This window comes from Culex pipiens, chromosome 3 (genome assembly GCF_016801865.2).
Source record: "Culex pipiens pallens isolate TS chromosome 3, TS_CPP_V2, whole genome shotgun sequence".
Classification (NCBI taxonomy): domain Eukaryota; kingdom Metazoa; phylum Arthropoda; class Insecta; order Diptera; family Culicidae; genus Culex; species Culex pipiens.
Window position 1 is genome coordinate 155,656,356 of NC_068939.1, and position 18,101 is coordinate 155,674,456.

The 18,101-nt window shown below is 35.2% G+C and overlaps 1 protein-coding gene and 1 pseudogene across 1 annotated transcript in view; both read left to right on the forward strand.

Annotated features, from left to right (window-relative positions):
• LOC120426773 (uncharacterized) overlaps window positions 1–18,101 on the forward strand; it is a 191,670-nt gene that overhangs the window by 12,341 nt on the left and 161,228 nt on the right. The window lies entirely within an intron of this gene.
• Window positions 11,384–12,201, forward strand: LOC120426762 (40S ribosomal protein S14-like; annotated as a pseudogene).

Consider the following 18,101-nt stretch of genomic DNA (forward strand, 5'->3'; position numbering starts at 1 on the left):
TAGAACAAAGATAGCTTCATGAAAGGTTCTTCAAAAAAAACAAAGCCGACAGACAAAAAACAAAAAAAAGAGTCATGAAATTTTCAACAAAATAATACGAAAGATCATAAGATCCAAAATAACTAAATTTTCTAAAAGTTCGCACAAATCACGATCCGGTTAATGGCCGCGCACGCATCATCATCAAAATCCGTCCACAGGAAGCAGATCATGCCAAAATAGACGTCTGGCCATTTTTTTGATGGTCTCCCTCAAGGTCTTTCCTTGGCGGCGATGACGCGAGGCTGACACAGTTTCGCCTGCACTTGTGTGTTAGATATGGATCGTTAAAAATCCTTTTAGCACAGTTTCGGGTTTGGATTTGTGCTAGATTTTTTTTTTCAATTATTTTTATTTTGGGGATGTTACGCATAATTTGAAGAATGTGAAAATTTCGATGGTTTCAATTGACAAAATATTGCGAAATTAAAGATCTGCTGAAGAAAATATATTTGCGCGATTTTGGTTAAATTTCAAATTATTTTTCTATTTATTTATTTTTGTTGCTTAGAACAAAACTAGAAAATTTCCTAATTAAAGGCTCAATTTCTTGGACAGTTTTTCCCACATTCAATCGAAGGAGAAAGTGCTGACTGGAGTGGAGACGTCTTGGCGGGTATACGAAAGAAGGAGAAGGGTGGCTAAACGCGTGCACATAAATTAAACGCTTTGTTGATGTTGTGGATTGTTTTATTCTTGCCAAAAAAATAAGACAAAACTCGACGACGACAGCGAATGTTGTCTTTTGGCAGTTTTATTTTACTGTTCTCGTTTTAGGAAAGTATTTGAAGTTGTTTACTTATTCGTTGACTGTAGTTTTGAATTATTGAATCAATATTTATTGTTAATTACTTTATAAATCATAAATAAAATTGGTTTCAAACAATAAAACAATAAAAAGAATCTGCTAAACTTTTTGTGATCTTTTAGGGTACACGATTTCAAAAAAAAAAAAAAAAAATGAAAGAAGTTCAGAACCATAGATAGGTGGATTATGCTGTATTTTGCCTTCCTCACTGAGGTAAGGCTATAATCCTGCTCTAAAAATGAACTTTTTATTAAAAGCTCGAAGACCCACCTTCATGTATACATATCGACTCAGAATCGAAAACTGAACAAATGTCTGTGTGTGTGTATGTGTGTGTGTGTGTATGTATGTATGTGTTCAAAAATCTTGCCAAGTTTTCTCGGCACTGGCTGAACCGATTTTGATCGAATCAGTTGCATTCGACTTGGTTTAGGGTCCCATACATCGCTATTGAATTGTTTGAAGTTTCGATAAGTAGTTCAAAAGTTATGTATAAAAATGTGTTTTCACATATATCCGGATCTCAATTATATGCATGTAAACGATGTCCGGATCCATCATTCAACCCATCGTTGGTTAGGTAATCAAAAGACCTTTCCAACAAGTCCACAACATTGAAGATCTGGCAACCCTGTCCCGAGTTATGACCACTTAAGTGATATTTATGTACTTTTTTGAAGCCGGATCTCACTTAAATGTATGTAAACGATGTACGGATCCATCATCCGACACATCGTTGGTTAGGTAATCAAGAGACCTTTCCAACGAGTCCACATAATTGAAAATCTGGTAACCCTGTCTCGAGATATGACCACTTAAGTGATATTTATGTACTTTTTTGAAGCCGGATCTTACTTAAATGTATGTAAACGATGTCAGGATCCATCATCCAACCCATCGTTGGTTAGGTAATCAAAAGACCTTTCCAACAAGTCCACAACATTGAAGATCTGGCAACCCTGTCTCGAGTTATGACCACTTAAGTGATATTTATGTACTTTTTTGAAGCCGGATCTCACTTAAATGTATGTAAACGATGTACGGATCCATCATCCGACACATCGTTGGTTAGGTAATCAAGAGACCTTTCCAACGAGTCCACATAATTGAAAATCTGGTAACCCTGTCTCGAGATATGACCACTTCAGTGATATTTATGTACTTTTTTGAAGCCGGATCTTACTTAAATGTATGTAAACGATGTCCGGATCCATCATCCGACCCATCATTGTTTAGGTAATCAAAAGACCTTCAACAAGTCCACAACATTTAGATCTGGCAACCCTGTTTTGAGTTATGACCACTTAAGTGATATTTATGTACTTTTTTGAAGCCGGATCTTACTTAAATGTATGTAAACGATGTCCGGATCCATCATCCGACCCATCATTGGTTAGGTAATCAAGAGACCTTTCCAACGAGTCCACATTATTGAAGATCTGGCAACCCTGTCTCGAGTTATGACCACTTAAGTGTTATTTATGTACTTTTTTGAAACCGGATCTCACTTAAAGGTATGCAAATGATGTCCGGATCCATCATCCGACCCATCGTTGGTTAGGTAATCGAGATACCTTTCCAACGAGTCCACAACATCAAAAATCTGGCAACCCTGTCTCGAGTTATGATCACTTAAGTGATATTTATGTACTTTTTTGAAGCCGGATCTTACTTAAATGCATGTAAACAATGTTCGGATCCATCATCCGACCTATCGTTGATTAGGTTATCAAAAGACCTTTCCAACGAGTCCACAACATCAAAAATCTGGCAACCCTGTCGCGAGTTATGACCACTTAATGCTATTTATGTACTTTTTTGAAGCCGGATCTCACTTAAATGCATGTAAACGATGTCCGGATCCATCATCCGACCCATCATTGGTTAGGTAATCAAGAGACCTTTCCAACGAGTCCACAACATCAAAAATCTGGCAACCCTGTCTCGAGTTATGACCACTTAAGTTATATTTATGTACTTTTTTGATGCCGGATCTCACTTAAAGGTATACAAACGATGTCCGGATCCATCATCCGATCCATCGTTGGTTAGGTAATCGAGAGACCTTTCCAACGAGCTTACAAAATTGAAGATCTGGCAACCCTGCCTCAAGTTATGACCACTTAAGTGATATTTATGTACTTTTTTGAAGCCGGATCTCACTTAAATGTATGTAAACGATGTCCGGAACCATCATCCGACCCATCGTTGGTTAGGTAATCAAGAGACTTTTCCAACGAGTCCACATAATTGAAGATCTGGCAACCCTGTCCCGAGTTATGACAACTTAAGTTATATCTGTGTACTTATTTTTCTGGACCTAAAAAAAATAGCTGAAATATGTGTCCAAACCACTCATATTACCCATTGTTGGTAAAAAGTGAGGAAGGCATCAACCACATAGGTGGATTAAGTTAGTTTTTTATTTGATTTGGGAGGGTTGAACGTCTTTTTCCGCAGGACAAAATGCAAGATAAAACCAACATTGAGATAAGTGACGTAGTTTGTACGAAGATAAACGGGGAGTTGCCGCATTTCGAAGACATCTTCCCTAATTGAAATTGCCATTTAGTCGCTGTAATCCCTGCCCAATGTCACGTCTTGGCATAGTCCGAACAGCAATTCATAACCAATTGACAGTTTGAGGCTATGTAAGAGCGATTTTGTCATCATCGATTGCGATTCTTGCGTCACCGGTGCCAACCGAAAGACGACACCATAAATTAGTATTATCCTTAATTTTTCACTTTTAACGTTCGATCGTGCGAAGGTCAGGCGCGGTTTATGGCGCGAGTACAGGGATCCCTTGAACTCAAAAGGTAGCTTCTCAGTCTGCTCAAATGGGAAAGGTCCTCCAGTGTAGAACCATTAGTCATCCCGGACAAACATCTCTCGGGATTAATATTTTCTCATCAACATGTATTGTCAGCCAGAGCAGAAATATTGAGAATGTAAACCGGGCACTTTATTGGATCTGGTTCGGTTTGAGGCACTGTGAATAGTTTATCAGTAAATTTGCCTAAAGATTCAAAACTTATAGTACACCCAAACCAAACTACTCTGACATTCAGTGTCGACCAAGCTACTGACATCCGTTGGTAGTTTTTCGACCAACCAATCACTTGATCGCGTCACCAATACTCTACCAGAGGGATAAAGAGAGTGTTAAGGAAAAGAGCATGATTGCATTCTGCCTCTCCGTTCCAACACGATCTCGTGGCGCATTGGTTAAGAGTTGGACTCTTATTCAAAGAACTCCGATTCGAATCTGGGTGGAACTAAATTTTTGTTTTTATTCATAGCAAGTTATTAAAAAGAAATAATACAACTTTTGCCTAACAAATCGATTCTGAGTGGTTTCTCTTTTGATTTTCCAAATTTGATTAATCAACTATAAATTTCTGCAGTTTTTTTTCACCGTGCCACATTTTCAGTAGTGTTCCTGGGTGCGTTACGTCTCATTGAGGAGGCAGTGCGTTCTTGTGGGACAATATTTTCCCGTCAATATCTCTGCCAGCTTGCGCAAACAGGCAAGGTTTGCTCCACTGCCAGCCTTTGAGTTGGTCTAATTTATTCGCACTGTCTCCTTGGCTTGCCGTTCAGCTGCAAGCGTGCTAACAAAGTTGTTAAGACTGTCAACTTTATCTTTATGGAACTTTGATGTTGAAGATGAGTTATTCTGTTTTTTTTTAAACATTTTTATATAATTTATCGAAAATAATTAATTCTACATTTGTTATGGAAGGTACTATCTTTAAGGAAAATTCAAAACAAAATTCAAAGATTTGCACTAATAAGCCCTTTTCAAATCTTCATCCAGACCCTGACTTTCTTCAGTAGTCACCAGGCAAGCAGTCTGCGTGGTCTGTTTCTTTTTTCTGTTCAATAAACAGAAGTAACAAGGTCTTTGGCACAAAGGGTGTAGAATTTCCTTCTTCTCTTTTCTTGCGTTGCGATCGATCTCTTTATTGAATTGCACCCGACACATGTCATGTAATTAGTATACCAACAACAACAACAACCATCGAAAGGGCTTCTTGTTTATTGTTGTCTGCATGATTTCTGCTGCTGCAAAAATCAAGGACTGTTTATTGACTGATGAGAACATACATTGTTTCTCATGTTTGCTGGAAGTTTATTTGCGACCGGAAGTCAATTTTCACAACATGTGGCAAGGCAATTGAATCTATGGTTGTTCTTGAGTGAACATGTCATGGATACTCATACTTGTTCATATTTTGGATTTAATTATTGATTTAAAAGTGCGATTAAAACCTTAAACTGTCTAAAAGTCTTTTTTCTTTTCTATAAAATCTAGAATTTAACAAGATTTCGGAATCTTTCTTGATTTTTAAATTATTTGAAGCTTAAATGAGCATATTAACAATACATTTTTTCAAATATGCTGAACAAAACGAAGGAAACTTTTTGATGTTTGCTAAAGTTGTGAAAGTTAAGTCATTTTTTTCCCATTTAGTTAAGCTTCAACAAAGTATCATTTCACTTTCACACGAATCGATCCCCACAAATCCTTCCATTTCTGGGAAATACAAAGTATCGGCGCGGTATAATCCTGTCAAGATCGATGGCCCACCGCCCAGGTGACTTCACGCCCCTGTCGCAAGACAACGCTGGTTTTGATTGTGACCTCAAAAAAGAATAAAGTCTACCCAGTCGATCAAAGGGAGGGGTAAGTTCAAAAAACAATTGCGCCGTGTTCGATAATATTTATGTCATGATTGATTCTTGCACTTTTTTCTTGCTTCGCTGGGGCCAATCTTCCTTCAATGGTTCGGTTACCTTTCATTTGCAGTTGGTCTTTTTTTGTTTCTCAACTGCCCTGAACTTAAAAAAAGTGCCATAAAAATGAAAGATGGAAATATGGCACTCGGGCTGCCACTTTGGTGCGGGATTCGATTGTTTAAACAATTCAGTGGACTCATTGTGCACCTTTTTTTAATGTCATGTCATACCCTTTTATTTCTCTAGAAGAGCTGCGCCGCAGCAGATGGGCGGATCCGAAAGGAGTGACTTGTGAAAAATGGTATCCTTTTCGGCATCGTTCGAAGAGTCTACCAGGTCCTGCACCGCAACAGGTCGTCCCAACAGATTTGTTAACGAAGAGACGACCAAATTTTGCGAAGTTTTACTTTATCGACGTATGATATAACCATACTCGTATCATGTAACTAGTTTTTTGCAATTCCGTCGTGAAACTACTTACTTTTCCTGTCATTCTTGAACGACGAAATAGCCTACTTTTCTGTACCAAAAATAACAGAATCGAATAGCAACACTTTTCAAAATAAATGCTGAAAAGTTCTACTTTTCAGCACTGAAATGGGTGCTGAAAAGTTGAACTTTTTAGCACTTGTTTCAAAAAGTAACACTTTTCAGCATTTTTTTTGATTCAAGCGATTTATTGACAAAATACATGAAAATTTGACTTAAAATTTCACTCAATGGGTGTTTTTCGGAATTGCAAAAAATGTTGTATGGAACTCGTTGCAAAACTTGATTTTTTCAGCACTCTTCGTATTTATCCAACTCGGTGAACCTCGTTGGATAAATGTACGACTCGTGCTGAAAAAATCCTCTTTTTGCAACTTGTTGCATAAACTACTATTGTAATTAACCTTTTGGTTCGAAAATGCATTAATGTTCGAATTTAAAAAAAACAAGCATTTTTTTTAATTAAGTTATCTTTTAAATTTTGTGACAACTTTACTTCACAGAAAAGGCAATTCCATCGACAATGACCATCGACAATAAATATCAATCAGACTGTAAAGATTTACAACTTTGTCCTTGTAAGTACTTGTCATCCAAACACAAAAAAAAGAAAGAAGACAGAGATGACACTCTGGACGAGTAATGAGAACTTAATGATGGGTGCAACCACATTGCAATGTCACCCGAGCGAAAGGACAATTAATAACAGCGAAAGACAATAATAATAAAAAATGGTAAAACCAGCCATCATCTTGTGTTCACGATCGAATGTGACACATGTTCGGTATCGTGTAATAACGAGCACAGATTAATGGCGCGAGGGCTACAAAACGAGACACTAAAATTGGGTATGGCGGTAATGAGTTTTTGTTCATTGTCACTATTGTTGTGAGTGAATCTGCGAGTGTTAAGAACGGTTGGTTTTAAATTAATTCATTGTTTGTATTATTTTTAAGTCTCAATTGCAATCCTTATTACTGCTCCACAGAGAGGGAAATAAATCAACATTTTATGTTTTACTAGTGAGCTCACAGCTAAAAAAGTAGTAATCCAGCTGCGTGTAAAAGGCCTGGGTGTAAAATAAATATTGCATTATTTTATGCAATTTTATGTAATTTTACACCCTGGAATATGTAGCCCATCACTATGGGAAACCTACTTGACCGAAATGTCAAGCTCATATATGCTTTTATCCTTTCAGCTTTTCATCGGTCTGATGGCCGAGTGGGCTAAGGTGCCAGTCCATACTGTTGGTGCTGGGTTTGAATCCCGTCGGTTGCAACTTTTTTTTGTGTTTGCAAAAATTTTACATGCAGTGTGTAATATTAAGTGTTTATTTTGACGAAGGTGATGTGCATGCTTTTGCATGCGATTTTACCATCGCATTTTTTGCTGTGTACTCTCACCTACGAAAAAAGAGGAGGATTTTTAAAAGAAACCAGCAAATTTGCGTATCGTTTACAAACATTGTCCATCTACAAAAACTAATATTTAAGCAATTCTCTACGGAATCGGCCGATTTTAACCATTTTGACCATTTTTATTTTTTGTATTTTTTTATTTGGCTCAAACTTTGTGGGGGCCTTTTGTATCACCAAAGAAGCCATTTTGTGTCATTGGTTCACCCATACAAATCTCCATACAATTTTGGCAGCTGTTCATACAAAAATGGTACGTAAATATTAGAAAATCTGTAACTTTTGAATATTTTTCTATGTTCTAGGGGACAAAACTCCGCTTCTTTTAAGTCATTCAGAAGTATGGACCAAAATGTTGCCGACGAGTTATTTTTTTGTAAACAGTGATTTTTTTTTGTAAAAAAAAAGAAATCTTGTTCTTGATTTTTTTACCTGTTTTTTTTGTAAAATCGAATTTGCAATCGAAAAGTACTTTACAAATTGTTTGATTAAGTGCACCGTTTTCAAAATATTGCCATTTGAAGTAAAATGTTGTCCGAAAAATTCAGTTTTTTTTTTAATTTTATGAAATAGTGTCCATGATTGTCCATTCTGGAAAATATTTTTTTTCGAAATGTTTAGAAAATTTCCTCCTTTTTTGCTTCTATGTACTATATTGATTTTTTTTCAAATAGCGTTTAAAAAAAATGTTAAAAATTTCTAGTTTAAATTCCGAGGTGATTTTGAAAGTCATAGTTTATCTTGTTACAATCAGGCTTTATTTTTACGTCAAATGTACCATCACTAAGGTTGCTGATATAGTTTTTAGGAAAAAAAATCAATGTTTATATTTTAACAAAACACATATAATTTTTTGGTAAAATTGTTAAAAATCAGAATTTTGTCTGAAATTCGTTTAAACTAGTTTTGTTTGTAAAATTTTCCATTTATGTTGCATTTTTAAATAATTTTGAAGCACAATTTAAAAGTTTTCACACTTTATATGAAAATTGTTCAACTGAAAATGCCTATAAATTTGCATTTTTTTTTTCAATTATGTTTCAAAAATATACATTATTTATTATTTACAAACTTATTTTAACTTCTTCTAATGGAAAATTTTCCAATGAATCCGAAAATGCATTCCGTTTTCTGATTCATGTGCCATTGAGAAAATCATGACACTTTGAGAAGATTAAAATAATGCGATTCATCATTATTTTCTTAATTATAGTTAGTTCTTCTTCAGGTACATTGATCTCTTTGCTACCACGGTCAATATGATTCCATATCATTCGCGTGCGATTTTCAATGTAAAAAAAAAGTACAGTCAACACTCACTTATCCGAAGTTTCAGTTATCCGTAGTTCGATTATCCGAAGGTTTGTATGGGACTTCGGATAATCAAATGCTGAACATTAAAGTTGGTTTTTCGTATTTTTTTCATGTTCGTATTTTTAACATCAAATTCGAGTTCTGCGACCCCATTCTAGTTAAATTTGAATGGTTGGTTGCTAATTAAATAACCAAATGCATTTTCTCAATATTTCATTCCTGTTAGTTCGGCCGCCATCTTGGATCTAAACAATCTAAATCATTTTAGAGTGATTTTTTCAAAATTCAAAATATTCAAATTTGAGAAGGCACAAAAATATATCAAAAATGAGTATAAATTCATTTAGCAGTGTTGCCAATTTTTTTAATAAAAACATGTTTTTCCAGATTTATTCTTTATTATTTTTATCATGGTGCAACAAATTTGTTTTAAAAATTATTTGGTGATTCACCCCTGCACACAATAATGTCCCAAATGCATTTTCATTACTTTTGAGTTATTTAGTTACTGATGCAGTTTGGTACAAAATCGTGTGCTCTTTCAGAAAAACCAAAGTCAGTACTTTTTTCTAGAAATCTGTAGGAAATCCAGTATTTTCGCGAAAAACATTGAATTCAAAATTCACAACGACAAGTAAACTTACTAGCAAAAACTAGCCACGCACATTAATCGCTACATTTCATGCTAAAGCGGTATGAAACTGTCGCCCCGGATTGCATGATTGGATTACACATATTATGATTTATGTTTCCGTTGTGCGTTTACTCAAGTTTTTTTTCTGCTGTCTTTCAACCGCGATGTGTCTCTTCGTTAACGATCTTTTGTCAACAGGACGACGACGATGGTGAATTGAATGGCTTCGGGGTGGGTTCGCTCGATCTAAAGCCCAAGATCAAGACCAAGTAGAAGAAGTCCGGTGGTCTGGAAAGAGTATATGTTGCCTTTTTCGCTATGCGTTGTGGAATCTCGCGAGCCCGATTGACTGGTTACTATCACGCACACGCTTGGCGTTTCCCGGGCTGGGGCATGCACTTGAGAGTTTCAGGAGCCCCCGGGGGCTCCTACGATGGCCAATTTTGACGCAGGGCCTGATTTTCGATGACAATGCATATGTGAATATGTTTGTTTTCCAGTTTTTTTTACTCTTCATATTTGTTGTTCTCTGTTTCGAACAGCTTTTTTTCCTACATTTTGCATTGTCAATGCTCTGAAAAAATATTAAAAAATGACACAATCAGAAAATGGGCGAAAGGGCGTTCCGTCTGACGTTGTCTCTGGTTGTCGTTTTTTTTTATTGTGCGAATCATTGTCATGTATCGACAATACCGCGTGGAGTGTGCTTGCATAATGTTGCGCGCCCTTAATGTTGCGTAGGCAATCCGCGCAAAACTTGTATACGCAATTTGTTTCCCATATTGGGGAGGTGGTGCAAATTGAAAGTGCACCAGAAGCCGGCAGCAGCAGCAGCATCAACTGGGACAGAGAGCATATCAAGTGATTGACAGTGATAAATGGAAGATTGCGTAGGTCTGCAGGAGTGATGGGTTTGGCCAATGTTCGAGAAGCATCGGCCAGTTTCAGGGACGCTGGGTAAACAAAAACTTGACTTGTAAATGAGTTCAGTTAAGGAAGTTCCACTCGTATCAATGAGCATTCAGACTGTTTGTTCAGATGCACTGAATGTCAAGGTGATTTGAGATGAATGCAAATTTTACTCATTATTGTTGTAGATATGAGTTGCATAAATGCAGGGTGTAGTTTTCTTTGTATAAAATACTGAAACCATTAATTTTAATTTTCAACTAAAAATACTTAAATTTATTTTAAGTATCTTAAACTGTGCCAAAAAAAAGATATATTTTTGGCAAAAAAATTGATTCAACTAATCTTAATAGCAACAAAACCAAGAGTTTTGAGACCCTTTAGTACCTGAGCAATTCTCCACCAAAACCAGAAAAGGATTTAATTTATATATTTTTTAATTAATTAAACTGCACATTTTGAAAAAAAATCTGATCGGTTTGGTGTATTCGGCAAAATTGTAGGTATTGATGAGGACTACTCAGAAAAAAAGTCGGTACTTTTTTTTTGCCGATTTTTTTATTAACTTTTTTCCACACATTTTTTTTCTCAAAACCTGCATTTTTTTTATTTATTTTTTCACTTGTTTTAGGGACAAGTAGAAAAGTATGGACAAAAATTATGCCGCCGAGTTATGTTTTTTTTTTTGAAAAATAGAAACAAGGGTCCTGATTTTCAATCAGAAATCACTCCCTCATCACCGATCGAATCTTTGCCGACTGAAGCGAGCGACCATTCGTGAGCGAACCCAACTCGCTAGCTGCCAGCGTCTTGGCCAATCGCTTCACACAGCGATACAAATACTTCGTGAATTTCTTTGCCTTCGCCGTCCGTCGACCCCAGTCACAAACGAATATACTCAGAGAGGAGAGAATCTAACAATATACCAGTCGGGCGCTCTTTTGGCCTGCACTACCACAGTTTGCCGTAAATTTGTATTTGGCAAGGTGGAAATTGCTGTCAAATGTGTCTTCTTTGATATTGACCCAAGTAACCACAAGCACTAAATCAAAACTCTAAATTCACTCTAAATAAACATTCCCGATGCTATGACACTTTAAATAGTCTTTCCAAATGTTTCGAAACATTTGTAGCTTGAAACATTATTACTTACCGTATAATGACATATAGAACAGCCAATTAAAGTTTCGAAGCATTTAGCACAACAATGTTTCGAAGCATTAATGGTAAGCTTTATATATCACTGTAGAGTAAGCTTTTAATGTTATATCACATTTTGACATTTCTTAAAATGTTTCAAAACACTAACTTAACACTAGTGAGGGCAATAAAAGTTTGGCAGTATTTCGTGGTATGTTTATGTTTGCTGCAGGTAAAATCGTTCGGCGCACGGTTCAGCGTCTATAAAAATGTGAGTCAATTATACTTAGTTTAACTGGGCTTAGTATTAAACTATTCTTTTTTCCAGAACAGCTCCTTATCGTCGCAAGATACAATTTTCTAGTTACGATGGCTTCCTGCAAAAACAAAACTAGAAAGGAGGAGTTTTCGCTCTACGCCAGCTTCAACGACACTTTCGTCCACGTCACGGATCTTTCGGGCAAAGAAACAACCTCGCGCGTCACCGGCAACATGAACGCCAAGGCCGATCGTGACGAGGCCTCGCCCTACGCCGCTTTGTTGGCTGCTCAGGACGTCGCCGATAAGTGCAAGTCGCTCGGAATCACGCTGCGTGCCACCGGCGGAAACCGCACCGCACCAAGACCCCGGGACCGGGTGCTCAGTCGACGCACCGTGCTCTGTCCTGTTCGTCAAAGAATTTTGTGATTTAGTGCTATAAGTATAAACATAAATAAATGCTCTGTTTCAATCTGGCAAGTGTTTCAGTTTTTCCTGAAGTTGTTCCTCAAGGAAGACTTAGTCGGCAAAAATCATCTGAATAAACATATTTCAGGACGGACGAGACGGTTGGCGCAGGGCATCTAGGTGAAACATCTCAGTACACGCAGTTTAGAATTTCGAAAGCAAAGCAACACAGCAAAAAAAAAACAAACAAACTTTCAAAATCGTCATCCCAGCGTAAAAGCACTCTCCCAAGAGAGAAAAAGAGCTGCGCAAAGCTTTTTGATATTTCTATTTTTGTTCTGTCGGTAAAGTAGTATTTTGACGTTTTACCGCTGTATAACTTTATATCAACTCTAGACTTCGCCACTCAATTTTACCTCCATGCGTATAAAGTGAATATAAAGTTTCAAGACTCTATAGACAAACTTTATATGTTGATATAGAGGGGATTTAAAGTTACCTTATACAGTCCCGCGGTTACTTGGGGTGTTATCAACAAAATTGCACAACATTTTTGATAACATTAATTTTAAGTATTTTAAAATATGATCAAAACAAAGCCAATCGCAGACTACTTTGAGTCAGCTTTGAGTGACATTGTGCAATCGGTCTCTTTGAGCCATTCGCTATACTACCTGATTGGAGAGAGAGGGAGAGCAAAGAGAGAGTTTTCAGTAGCGATTGGTGTGGAAGTGACAAACGATAGGAATACATCAGAGCAGTTTTGTGTCGCGTTCAATTTGTTCTCGTGAGTGAATGAGTCTTTTTGGAGCAATCAGGACCCTTGAATAGAAATTTAATTCAGCAAAAAATATTTTCAGGAATGGAAATTCATGGGCACTGTTTAAAAAAAACTGGAATTTTTCAGCTAAAATGTAATTTTAGGCGGCTATAAAATTTTTTTTTACTCTTAAAATTTCAGAAAATTTATGGATTGGAAGTTTTACGTGTTTTATGTGACTTTGTCAATGTTTTTTTTTTAAATGTCATTTTTCTGGGGTCATTTTTGGCTTTGTTTTTTACTAAAATTTCCGATATTTTAAGTAAAAAGAAGTATGCAGTAATTTTTCTAGTGTCCCAGACTATACCTCTATGCATTTTTTTACAATTTAAATAACAATGGTGCCATTTTATAGCAGAAAATGTGAAAACAAGCAAAAAATTCAAAAAGTGACTGTAAAAACATGAATAAATTAGGTAGGCCAAATGTTAGAATAGGCCAAATACTACCAAAAATAAACATAAACTAATCAAGATAAATGCAAATTCAAATACTAAAAATTAAACAAGAAAAACATAAAACAAGAGAAGAAAAGTTTTTCGTAGAACAAAAGTTGCTCAAAATGACCTCCTGAACAAGAGAAAATAAAATTTTTCGAAAAAAAATTGGGTAGTAGAGGGTTAAGTACTTATCTAAAGCAAGTTTGATTTAACATTTAAAACTGGAGTCAAAATGTATTTTTATTTGCAGAAAGTATGAAAATTAAAATTACAAGCCATGGTTTCATCAATAAAATGAATAAAACAAATGTTTTGAAATGCATCAAACAACTGTCCAATTGATTTCCAATCATTAGTTTCCAAAATGTATAAGAAATGGAGAAAAAAAAATCTTGCGAAAAAAATGGTTTATGTACGGAGAAAAAAAGAGTTCCCAAAATCGCGAACAAGCGTTCACTTTGTTCGTGGTTCCTATTTTCATGAACGTTTGTTCACGATTTTGGGAACTCTTTTTTCTCCGTTTGTACATTGAAATGTCATAAAAATTGAAAATATTTTCAATCCAGCGAAAACAAGCTCAATCAACGCAGAAAAATGCATTTTAGATTGTTTTATGTTAATTATATTTCTATTTCCATCAACATCTTAAAATTCTATGAAAAACATTTGCTTTCCAAAAAAATTACCTTAAAATGGTTTTAACTGAAAACGGAGCACTTTATCAAAATTACACTGAGGAGCCATCCATAATCCACGTGAATTCTTTAGGAGGGAGAGATTTTACGATTGTCCAAGTTTCAGACATTAAAGATTTTTTTCTGTATGGAAAATTCTAGAGTTTTTTTTGAAAATGTCCTAAAAGCTATTGTGTTTCATGTGTTTGTAGGACCTATTAAAAAAAAATCTAGAATTGTCCTTTGTTGACACATTTGTTAAATAGATTTTTTACCAAAAAAAAAAAATTGTGATTGATTCGACACCATGATTAAGGGTTTGCATTTTTTGTTATAAATCAACGCGCGCTCAAAAAATGAGCCAATTGACACGGAGGGCCGACCTTCCCGTGCCTTCGGTTATTAATGGTTCATGTTAATTGGCAAGAGGAAGCTCCTCTCAAAAAGGTCCTGCCCTTCGGTTGAAGGTTTCCCGCTTAAATATCACGGCCAATTCCGTGGCGCAGGCTCGAATTTCCTTCGATGATAAATCGATGCTTTTTTCCGCTGTCTGGGGTGTGTCATTTTAGAAGTACCAATTGGAAACTCGTTTACGACCTGGCCAAAGCTGGTCGTAAATGTTGCAAATTAGTAGCACTAGTTTAGCGACTAAATGGGCATCGGCCGAAACACGATATGTGGCTCACGCGCAAGCAATAAGACCGTGGTGGTGGAAAACAAAGTTTGGAATAAAAAAATCCGCAGAAGCAGAATCATAAAATATGCAAATTATTTGGGGATTGCAAATTTGGGGGGAAACTTGCAGTTGGGTGAACGCAAAATGTTTGAAAGATTGCATCGCGCGCTGGAAATTGATGGTTGTAGTAAAACGGTCGTTTCTAATTTTGGTAGCAATTTATGGCTCATTTGAATGCAATCTTGGGTCTTCTTATGTAGTAAAAAACATGGGGTTGGAGCTCCAAATTGGTTGCAGTTTCTCTTTCTATAATTGTATTACATTTTTATGGATGATGCTAATGATATGTGTTTAATAAATGTTTTATTTGTTTCCTTTCAGGTATGTGGTTTGATGATGTGTTATAAACATTAGGATCAAAGTAAGATAATTTATTCTAAAATTGATTCCCTACGATTCAGCAAGTTTTCAAGCATTCAACAGTAATTCCAAAACTTGAGACAAAAAATATCGGTCCTTGTATCTGATGTATAGTGCCGTAATCCGACAGCATCTTTCAGCCTCACTTTACGAAATTGACTCATCTCCAGTTTCAGCGCGGGAAGAAAAACCCTCTTCCTCAGGCCAAGGCTCGCCGTAGAAAGTAAACAATCATTAATAACAATTAAAAACACATTTTTACAGTTTTTCAATTTCCTCTCGCCGACGATGAGAAAGGACTTGAACCTCCGACATGTACGACGCCAACGTCCTTGATTGAGGAGATCTGATGCAGCAAGAGATTCAGCTTTTTATTGACGGATTTATGCTTCCCATGGGTGGTAATGGGTGGGATGTTTGGCTGAATTGACCAGCCGGCGGCAGGGCAAGTGAGAGTGCATTAATAAAGTTGTCTGCAGTCGGGGACAATTTGCCATCCTCGGGCACAGTATAAAGTTATGTAAAATCGTACTTAATTCATCATTATCCTGGTCTTTTATGTAACTCGCTAAATGACATTTGTAATATTAAACAGTTTTGAATAATGTATTCAACGACAATGTAATCTAAATTTACAACCTCCGGCTTTAAAAGTTATTCTTTGAAATGGGTGATAATTCGTAAAAGGGTTGCAAGATCCTCAATATTTAAGACTGATCACTTTTTTTGCCATAATTATGTTCGTTGTGATATCACAAAGGCAGTATGGGAGCATTTTTATCGAAATTGTGCTTTAAACAAAAAAAATCAATGCGGATGACAGGGTTAGCAGATCTGCTGCAAGACGAAGGCAAGTTTTTTTTGGTAGATATTTGAAAGACCTTTACTGCCCATGTTCGCATAAATGTCCCATATGCAAAAACAGCAAGCTGAGAAAAACGCATTTGAAGTTTGTCCCATACATAAGGTTACGTGTTAAGTTTTCACAAAAAAAACTGGATTTTCTCCTGATTTCTAGAACAAAGTACTGGATGTTATAGGCACTTTTGAAAGTGCACAAGATTTTGAACCAAACTGCATCATTAACTCAAAATCGATGAAAATGCATATGGGACATTCATGCGATCAGGGGCAGTTTACAATGCTGTATAAAGTTCCATAATCTTTTTATCAAGGAATACTTACTGACCAAGGTAGTTAACGATAAAATTATCGAGGATTATCGTTATCTTTATTTCGATTATTATATCGGCGATTATCTTATCGACGATAATGGACGATAACTCATTTTTAAAATATTTCTAAAATCGACTCAATTTAATCTTATCAAGTTAAATTTTCAATGTTTTCACTAAGAATATATTTTTTGAAAATCTAGTTAGTTTCTCAAAATACTCCAAAATGTTCACAAAATATCTTATTTTTTCAAAAGAACCGTCATCAAAGGTGACATTGGTTCTGGGGGTGGCATTGGGTCATACAAATTTCAGCATTTTGGTATGACCCAATCACACCCCCCAGACCCAATGTCACCCCTGATGACGGTACTCAAATTTTTATAATTTGCAATATGGGTATCACGCGAGGTTTTGTATGCTTTTTCACTTTATTCGAGTTTTTTTGAAAAATAGTCAAATTTTCACAAAATACCGTTTTTTAAAACACTCATATTTTAAAACATTTTTACTGAATTAGAGTTTGTTTTTGTAAAAAACTAAAAAAAATCCAAAATACCGTATTTTTTCGAAAATACTCAAATTTTCAAAATTTGCGATATGAGTTTCAATCAAAGCGAAATTTGTTATGCATTTTCACATTATTATATTTTTTTATTAAATACTAAAATGTTCACAAAATACCGTTCTTTTCAAAAGTACTCAAATTTTAATAATTTGCAATATGGGGAATCAAACGAAGCGAAATTTTGTATGCATTATCACTTGATAAGACCTTTTTTGGTCAAAAAACTAATTTTTTTGGAAGCATACAAAATTTCGCTTTGTTTGATACCCATATTGCATATTATGAAAATTTAAGTATTTTCGAAATGATACGGTATTTTGTCAAAATTTTAGTTTTTTACAAAAAAAACTATAATAAAAGTGAAAATGCATGCACAATTTTGTTTCGTTTGATACCCATATTACAAATTTTTAAAATTTTAGTATCATGGAAAAAATATTTCCTAAAAAAACTTTAATAAATCGAAAAAGCATACACAATTTTGTTTCGTACTTTAAAACTCGCTACATTTTCAAAAAATATCTGCATTAATGCATTTAAAATTTAACAGGATATGGTTGCATTATCGTCATCATTAGGCGCTAATATTATCAATAGGCTTAGTTATTTTTTTCGCTCGAAAATTTGAAATTTCACGGGAACCTTAATTTCAAAACATTAAATTTCACGGAAATTTCGCAGAATGTGGAAAACATTAAAATTACTTTGAAAATCTTATGTTAAACTTACAGAAACTACTTTTAATGCTTTATTATTTTTCAATAAATTAAAAAAATCTTAACTTAATTTGAACGTGACACAAAAAAAAACTTTAACTAATTTCAACATAAAATTCCACTTGGTTTATGGATGGACTCTATATTTATTTTGAAAACTAAATGTAGGGCATGCGTATTGAAATTTATTGAGCTCCTTTTTTAATGTACGACTAATATAGCTAAACAGTTTTTGCTGATTTGCTATTATTTTAACTTTGTACATATTATTGAATTTCATATCAATGCCAAATTTACCAAAAAAATCTAACTATAAATATTTTTAAGCTTTTCATGTTACTTTTCAAAAACTAAATTAAAAATCAATAGGCAAAAATAATTTAATCTGCAACGAAATCATAAAAAAATACATTTAAAATAAAAAACAAAAAAAAAAACTTCCTCGGGAACCA